A 10,333-nucleotide genomic window follows, 5' to 3' on the forward strand; every position below is an offset into this window, starting at 1 on the left:
GAGGGCGCATACTTTGAATAAAATATTTGTTATCATTCTCTTGAAATAAATGTGTCTTTTTCTTGAAAAAATACCGGTTTCATATGTATACACCTGGTAAATTGAGAAAGTAAAAAATGTAAAGATTAAAAACTATTTTTCCAATTGAAAATTAGAATGTACTAACCACATTTTCACACATTTTGATGAAAGACATTTAATTATTTGTATGCTGTACTTATTACTTTTCTTTGAAGTGCAACGCTAAATACCAAAAATTAAAAAAAAAGAAACTGATCTGAAATCACGTGGCACGAAACTTTAAAAGAATATATTTAACTGAGCAAGGCGCATTTTCCTTTCCCATTCGTTAGAATATGCTTGTAAGAATATGATACACTTAATATTACAATATCGTTTCTTCGATGTAAGGGCATATTTAACACTCTATTCTATTTGAATGAACCAGAATTCTGATTGTGAGAACCATAATTTTTTTGAATGCGTACTTCAATATACCTCAGCATATTTAAATATACTTAATGATATTTTAAGATAATTCCTGATATTTAAAGATACTTTATGATATTTCAAACTACTTAAGGATATTTTACGTACTTCAAGATACTTCAAGATACTTCAGGATAATTGAAGGTAATTCAGAATATATTAATGTATACACTTCAAGATACTTGACATATATACGCCAGGATAATCTACGTACTTCAAGGTACTTCAGGATAATTTACACTGTTAGAAATTACTATAGCGATTTCACTATAAATGCATTGGAAGCAATATGCATATATGTTTAGTAAATATAATATACCATTATCTTGTAAAATAATATATATGTACAGTAAAATAGAGTACATAAAAGTTGAAAGTTCTTTGATGAATTCAAATCTTGTCAAATATTTAAAACTCAAATAATAATCTGCAATTCATCGACTAAATTCTTATTTATAATCAAAGTGCGACGTACGGGTCGGGTTTACAAAAAAAATTCGCTGCCAATGTCAGAATTTTTACGTGAGTACTACTGGTTTTAGGTTAGGTGTCTTAATTATGTACTTAATTGAACTTCTCTACTTGAAGCCCAGAATAATTTATGTTCAACTAGAAACAAATATAATGCTTTATTATTTAGAAATAAACATTACTGCCAAAATTATCTTTAATTTGTGTAAAGTGAAATTACCTGGCTCTTCTAAGAATTCATCAATATACATGTATATTAAATTTACTACGCAGCCTCTTAATAACTATTTCATAAACCGAGTTCTTAGATTTACTATATAAATGCATAGTAAATGTATATTAAAATTGCAAACATTTTTAACAGTGTACATATTTCGTGATAATCCAGAATCTTGGTAAATACTGTATATTTCAATGTATCATATCATATCGTGTATATCATGAGAATTTGTAAGGTGTAAAAGTGTGTTATCATTTGTGGATCACGTTAGTCTAAATATAATTCATCAACCCCAAAATATTGCCCAAAATCTTACAGGAAAATAAAAATGTTAAATATTTCTATCGTTAATAACAATATCATAAACAAATTTGAAAATGTAGCGTTTTACATGGGAAAAAAAAGATTGCATCTGCTCCATCATGTTGCTGCTTTCTAATTGTAATAATTCCATCAGAAAGTGTGGCAATAACTCGTTATTGTTGTTATTATTAATAATGTTTTAAATAAACAGTCATCTGGAGAAAATTTGCGCCTGCATACGCGTTTTCTTCGTAACGATTATTGTAATGCATCTTGATAGCAGTACCTAATTATTGAGTTACTTTCTAAGTAATTCTAAATTAAAATGATATCAAATAATAATTTCGATTCAGAATTACTGAGAAAGTTAATTTATTAGGCACTACTATCGAGATGCATTAAAATAATCATTACGAAACAACCGTTTATTCAGGCGCAAACTTGATACAAATGACTGTTTATTTAAAATATTAATAATAATAACAACAATAACGAGTTATTGCCATATTTTCTTGATGAATTATAAGCACTTAGAAAACTGCAACATGACTGAGCAGAAAAAATACTGTTTCTAGATGGAAAATGCTAAATTTTTGAATTTGTTGATAATATTGTTATTAAAAATATAAATATTGAACATTTTTATTTTTCTACAGATATTTATAATAATTTTGAATTAATTTGAAAGTTAGCAGGTGGTAAAAACGATACTTTGAAAAAATTTAAATAAAATATTACTATTTGCTTATTAGAATATTTATAATAATAACAATTCTTAAATTATGGTTATTTTTCATCACTAATACTACTTCTGCAAGATATTTAGGCATTTCTAATCAAGATAAATTGTTCTTATTGTGGTTGAGCACCACTTAGACGTTCTGTCTAATTTAATTCTGAGCACTTTCAAAAATAAAAACATCAAAATTAGTCAAGAGTTGTACGTTGTAGTGGATTATGAACAACAAAATCCCCATTCCTCCCACTGTGCGGCCGTTGAAATGATTGACCTTTCACTTTATTTTAATAAACAATATGGAATATTTTATGTTAAAGTGAAAAGATATATTTATTTTAAAAAATTCTTTCATAGAAATATAAAAAATGAATGCGAGACTGCTGTATTTTAATAAAAATGTCGATTGTTTTATGTTACACTAAAGGATATCTTCTTTGTTTTCTTATTATTCTGTATACTGTGAGCAATGATTGCAATTTTAGTATACTTACGTATACTAAAATTCATATACGTGTTTACTATATTGGGATGCTTAAGGGCATGTGACACAGGTAAATACCTATATTACCGACCTCACTTTATCAGTCCACTGAATCTTTTTTTGAACCTAAGAACTTTCTTTGTAAATGAAATATCGAGCTGAAACTTTGGAAAATGTATTAGAGTACAATGAAGTACGTTTAGGTACTGCATTTTGGTAGGAACTTCAGTAAAAATTATTTTATCTTTTTTCTGAACTTTGACATTTTTTGAACGTTCGAACTTTTTTTATACATAAAATATCGTTCTCAAACTCTGAGAAATGCAAGAGCCGAAAGAAAACTACGTTTAAGTACAAATTTTAATAATAAAAGATGTAAAAAAAATAAATTTCAACTATCAATTCTATCGGCATCAGCCGGTAACGTTGTACATGAAAATACGAACCCTGGCGGGCACTAGACGAGGCTCTAGAGGATTCGTATTTTCGTGTACAACGTTACCGGCTGATGCCGATGGAATTGATAGTAGAGAATGTTTTTTTACATCTTTTATTATTAAGCTTTGTACTTAAACGTAGTTTCTTTCGGTTCTTGCATTATTCAAAGTTTGAGACCGATATTTTATGTATAAAAAAAGTTCGAACGTTCAAAAAATGTCGAGGTTCAGAAAAAAGATGAAATAATTTTCAGTGAAGTTCCTACCAAAATGCAGTACCTAAACGTACTTTATTTTACTCTAATACATTTTCCAAAGTTTCAGCTTGATCTTTTATTTGCAAAAAAGTTGTTAGGTTCAAAAAAACATTCAGTGAACTGAAAAAGTGAGGTCGGTAATATAGGTATTTTGCTGTATCACATGCCCTTAAGCGCGTTTCGATTTACGCGGTCGTGCAACCTGGATGGAATAGATCATTTGCAGCAGCCAATTCACCTGTTGATTCACAAGGAATGACTTAATACAGAACGAAAACGAGCCTTCAATTCAGGTGAATGATTTGAATAATGCTGTGTCATTTCAACTATTTTGTTTACGATTGGATTATAAAAAACTCAGTGTCTACGCAATCGGAGTAGAAAGAGATATAAATGGATCCACAATACCTCCGAGAATCACTCTTAAAACCGGAAAATACTGAAGAATTCGTTGAAAAAACAATTTGGATAGGAAAATAGACTTCCCTTACTTTAGTATTTAATTGCAAAATTCCATTAATTTCAATAGAGTTCGGGAAAAACTGTACACATTATTTTAAAATTCGAAAAATCTTTTCATTTATATATATACTTTGATTTATTTCTTTTATTTCGATTCAGCATGTCAAAATACATAGTAAATGATATAGGTCTCGTCTCTGGAACCCAACACTTTTTGTGTGTGTCGGTGTAATTGTAATTCTTAATAAATAATATTTATTATCATACCTATAATTCTATTAATAATTCAAATTTGTAAAAAAACCATCACGAATTAATTTACTATCCTTTAATTTTTATATGCACAATTATATCCTTTCGGAAAGAGTTTTTAAAAATATTTGATTTCCTTCTTGCAAGGAAAACAAATAATACAAATTTTCATTGATATTTTTTCCGAAAATTTTATTTTATTTTATTTTTTTGGCTTTTTTTTGGTTTTTGGTTTTTTTCAGATTACAATAAGGTTTTTTTTTATTTTCGTTTATTCGTTGTGTGTTAAATTTCGTAAATATTGATATTAATTGTTTTCTTATACTTGGAGTCAAACATTTTTATGTAAACTTTTTTCGAAAGGATGAACAAAATTTTACCAGGTCTCTGCCATTAATTTACATATACTGAAATTAGTATATACGTACAATAAAATTACTATAAGCGTGTACTCAATTTAGTATACGCGTGTTCTAAATTTGGTATCTACATATACTAAAATCTAATGTACGCTGGTATACTAAATTTAATTTCGTGTTGTGCATTTTTGCTTCCAATACATGCATACTAAATCTAGCGCAGATATTTCTAACAGTGTAGGAGTATAGAAAATTAAATATATACTATAATTTCTGCATTTATTTCGTTGAATTTAAATATTATTTTAATTATAATCAAGTGTCCAGTAAGACTTCTGTATGCACTGAAAGTGCGACGCAGTAACTATAGCTTGAAAAGTACGCAAAAGTCCCCTGAATATGCATATCAAGGATAACATTTTTGTACAGTTATTTGCGGAAAGTTCATAGAGAAACAAAACTTGTATGTCGTAATAAATTTTTCATGCAGCGACCCGTTTTCAAGTTTTTCGGTGAAGCTACAAATTTTGTTAATACAATAGTGTTAAAATGGTGTTTCTTTAACAACTGCGTATACATGTTTTTTTATTCTTCATAAAAGACTTTGTGCACATTGTAAAAGGTCGGTGCTGTAACTTGTGTACAAAAATCCCGCAAAAATCTTAAGTGCGTTTTTGTTAATAACAATTTTTCTAAACAATCACGGATATTGTATATTGCTTTAGTTTTCGAACGTGTTGTTAAGAGTAGATACGAAACAAACAGTTGGACTCTTATCCTTCTTTTGTCTATGAAAATTGTTATCAAATAAATCCTAGATGTAAACAATCTGCTCCTGTCATTCCCATTCTCACGGTAGAAATTGCCTCTTTATGCCTAAACTAAATATTGGCTCTAACGAGGACGCAGCCAGATTTCCTAGCTGGAAGAATCTAGACTTTCCCTCTGCTGGCCCTCGACAGGTCATTGTCGTATGTTACTTGTCTTACATTATTTATATACACATTTCTAGCACTATATTTTTGAATTAAACTAGATAAAAAATGTTATTCATAAAGATATATTTAAAAAATAACTTCTATCAATTAATTATTTTCCTGAGGGGACCTTGTAGAGCCCTCGACAGGTAAAACGGGTAATACAGCTGTGACTGCAAAAAAGTACATTAATGTTCTTATGCTTAATTATACTTAAATTTAAACAAGAACAAATTAAAAAAATTACCGAGGTGCAAACTTTGAAAAATTTTATTTTTTTCTGAAAAAATTAAAAACATTTGGTGTCTTAAGAATTTGAAAAGAGTTCTTCTTAAAGATCGATTTAATTTGAAATCAGGTAAGTACGTTTAAAAATCACATGTACCAAATCGAGCTTCAAAAACCCTTTTTCCTCATTTCTAAAGTATCGGATGAATGCCGTTAAGCACTTATAATACTGCACTCAGCATGGCACCGTAGCTATAGGGATTAGGCGCCCGGCGCTTGCGGATATTTTAATAAACTGCGTTTACCTTTAGTTATTAGTGATAAGTATTCTCTAGTCAAATTTAACAATAAGTTTAGTTTTGAAATAACGTGCGGAGTATAGTTAATAATCGAATGTCAATAAAAATACGAGAAAACGGAGGAGTGTTTGTCAGAGACTACAGAAAGGTGTAAAATCTTTAGATTAATCTTTTGCAAAGAAAATGTATTTTACAATTGGATTCATATTTTCCTTCTTTGAATCAAAAATTTCTGGTAATATATTATGACAATGTGCTGATGAAACTTTAATACTACTGCACATAGCATCACAATTCAGAATTTAAAGCATGATACATTTTTTAATCTTTTAATAATATTTTATTTAAATCCACAAAATAAGTGAATAATAGTGTGTGAGGGACTATCTAGAGTCTATAAAGACCCTATTAATAGGCGCCCTCATTAGGTTGCTTACTGATGACCTCGCTAGCTGAGCGTGACGCTTGCACTTGCGCCCTCGATTGATTGCCACTTTAGGGCCTCGATAGAAAGAAGGCCTCTCAAGAACCAAGTTATAATTTCTACCCGGGTCCTTGAATCAGATGCAGAGAAAACTGTGATCTCTCCTATATTTGATCCTAATGCTAAGAATTTTTTAATTACGGCCTTATAAACAAATAACTGCAAAATAGGACAGGCCAAAGATTATGCTGCAGTTAATTGTTTCTAAAACTATAATAAAAAAATTGTTTAAGTTGAAGTGAAATTTAAGAAAGAAAAAAGTTTTTAATTGTGACTGATGCAAGGAACGCGAATAAAAAATCAAAGTCGGTAAATGTAGGATTTTTTTCACAACCATTGTTATTAACAAAAGAACGATCATTTGAGAGTAGTGACGGGTATTATTTTTCAGTAAATTATTTATAAGGCCATAGTTAAAAAGTAATTTGTAATAAAATCTATAAGAGACAACATTTCAGTTCAATATTTAATTTTAAATACACGTTTAAATATAAAAGCTGCATTAATCGTCCCTATATGTTTATAGAAACCATTATTAAACAAAAAACAACTGAAATTTTTGAAAAACAGCAAAAGGATTTGTAATCAAGATAATTTCCCCAAGATTTCCTTACAAATGATATAGCATCCAGCGTGTACAATGTAAACGAAGTGCTTTGTTAAGAAGTTCAAAAAATTGCTCTCGTAGTTGTTAAAAAAGGAGTGAAGCAAGTGACCTGGAAAATGATTTAATTTTTTTTCGAAATTTTTGGGTCTAATAGTTTCTGAGATATGTAGCCAAAACATGTCAATTGTAGTGCAAATTACATTTTTTCATAACGCTCTAACTTGAAAAGGGGTCATTGCCTAAAAAATGTGTTAAGGCATAAAAGTCTTCTTTTTCCATGAACTGTTCGAAAATAATTTTAGAACATTTCTATTTAAAAAATAGTGTAATTGTTTAAAAAAGTTTTTGCACCAGATTTAAAAAAAGTAACCTTGATATTAATAATCATGGGACTTTTACTGCGTCGAAACTTTAGTGCATACAGAAGTGTTAATGGCTGCTTTATTATTAGTTAATTCTGCAAACAATTAATTAATTAATTAAAATTAATCATATGTTATTGTAATAGGGTTACTCTTGTTAATAAATTACTTATTTTTACACTGTCGTTGTTTTCGTTTTCTTTTCCATTCCATAAATTCTTCACCCCAGTGAAGCATAGGCAAAAGCACAGGTTTTGCATAGGTAAAATTAGTTAGAAACTAGTTTAATTGATATTATTCGTAATAAAAATCGTTTGAAAATTATTTTTCAACTCCACAAACATAATTAAACTTATAATTATACCAAATTTTATTAATAAATTCCAAACATGCCTATCAAAATTATATGAAGTATTTTTGCGAAAAATAAATTTGAAAAAAATTAAAGAATAAATCTAAAATTACGTAATCAATTTTTCACTATCTTTATGTAATAATATATAATAAAAAAATATTATTAGTTACTCCCATGGGTTTTTAAAGTTTATTTCTTGCAAAAGTACATTATATAATGCTAATAGACAAGTTTGGAATGTAATAATAAAATTTGGTATAATTATAAGTTTAATTTTTTTTCTGTGATTGAAAACTATTGGAAAATCGATTGTCATTACGAATAATATCAATTAAGTTAATTTCAAAATAATTGTGCCTGTGCTTGCCATGTTAAAATTTGCTGTAGAGACTACCAGCGCCATCTACTAATTTTCGCAGAACAAAGATCCCTGCACTCTGCTCAGTCGATAAGGCAGCACGCTGACGTATCACATGCAAAGGGGCCGGTACTGCAGATTTCAACCGCACCATTCTATTAGACCTTGGCGATTAGCAGCACCTACCTATCGTTTTGCGTACTACGATCGTTAAATCCATTGCCCCAATATTTCAAAAGGCGGCCATCATCATATTGCATCCATATTGCCTCAATATTTCGTGCAATATTGCGGATGTTGCAGAAAATATGGATGCAATATCGAGGCAATACTCTGTGCTAATAGGCTTCAATATCCCCTGACTTGGGTAATTCTAGGGAAATTGAAGGTCTTTCTCACATTATATAGATTTGTACTGGAAAAATAACAAAAACGCAATATCCTTTGCAGGTTTGCGTGATGAATCTAAATATGAACGCCAAATTTTTCTGGTTTGTTCGATTTTCTCTCTAGATGAAAAATGTGGCGAAAAGTGTAGGGAATTTTTGGCCCCACAGGCCTACCAAAAGAAGTTGTCTGTAAGGGACAAGTGTCTGATTTCGTACGCAAAACTATAAAGGATATTAGGTTTTTGTTATTTATCCCCGTGTAAATCTAGATAATCTGATAAAACCCTTCAATTTCCCTAGAATTACCCAAGATAGGGGAAATAAAAGACACACCAAAGAATTTATGTGTACAAATTAAGTTTCTACAAGTCGTTGCACTTAAGAATATAATATCGATGTGTCTATTTTCGCGTATACTGGTATTATCAAAATAACGTGCAAGTTATCCTTCGGGTTTTTGTTATTTTCTGCATCTAGGAGGAAGCTGAGATCCGTAACATCAATTCTGAGGCCAGATTTGGATTCAGTGGCTCAAAATCCATAAGGGTAGCCTAGCCACTTGTCTCGTGCAGACAAATTTTTGTATGGCATCTGTGACCAGAAATCCCTAAACTTTTTCCTATCTTTTGCATTTAGGAAAAAATTGAGACATGTAGGAACAATTCTGAGACCAGATTTGGATTCAGCAGCTCAAAATCCATTAGGGTAGCCTAGTAGCTTGTCTCGTGCAGAAGAATTTTTTGCATGGCCTGTGTGACGAGAAAATCCCTAGGATTTCCCTACGTTTGCAGAAAGGTGAAAACTGAGACGTGTAGCCTAGTCACTTGTCTCGTGCAGACAACTTTTTTTGTGGGCCTGTATTATTCATGTAAAAATATTCCAGTAATCACTTAAATGATGATTTCCAAAGACGGTTAGATGACAGGAAAACTGTCAGGTGACAGTACGGTATAGTGGAAAACACGGTCAGCGGCCGCGCAGTGGACCAGAAGTCACGAAAAGCTGGTCAAAAGTCGATTTTTTAACTTTGTTATTTTAAGAAAATAAATTGATAAGTATATTAGCAATACCTAAATACGATGAAAGCAAAAGAGCACAAGAGCCCCTGAAAGTTACGCAACTCCGAAAATCGATTTCTATTGATTATACATTAATGACTTTGAGTGATGCTACGTGAAAAGTAATTACAAAATTTTGAACAAATTTGATTCATATTTGCTTTATATTATATTGCCTTACTTGATATGAAGTTTGAAATGAAAATTTTATAAACATTCTTAATATAATTTAACTGAACTTCATGGCTGAAACTGAGATTAAAACTGAAACTTTTATAATAAATAAGTGATTTTGCCGAATATTGCCAAAAAAAGTAAAGTCATGAAAGCATTTTGAAGATATCTGAGTAAATCTTCGCACAAAAACTTGAGCCGGGAAATGTCGCGAACGTTAATTTATAAAAAATATATACTGCACGGTATACCCGCGGTCAGAGAAAAATTCAGAATCTGTATTCCCATTAATATGTGAATATTCCTCTGTCAAAAGTTGCACCAAGGACTAGAAAAAAAGCAAAATCCATTCTTTTTAATCGACTTAGAAAATTGTAATGGAAGCGTATTGAGAGCAATTTAAAAAATAAAGGAATGCAAAAGAAAGAATGGAAAGACATAGAATCACGACAACTTTAGAAAATTCTATGTCCATGTCGGTACGGTATCTGCGATATCGTAAAGACATCGTCAGATCATACGTCGTGTTTACGATATCGTGAATGCACATTAATAATATGGACATAGGATGT

Source organism: Belonocnema kinseyi, chromosome 7 (genome assembly GCF_010883055.1).
Source record: "Belonocnema kinseyi isolate 2016_QV_RU_SX_M_011 chromosome 7, B_treatae_v1, whole genome shotgun sequence".
In the NCBI taxonomy this organism is placed as follows: Eukaryota; Metazoa; Arthropoda; class Insecta; order Hymenoptera; family Cynipidae; genus Belonocnema; species Belonocnema kinseyi.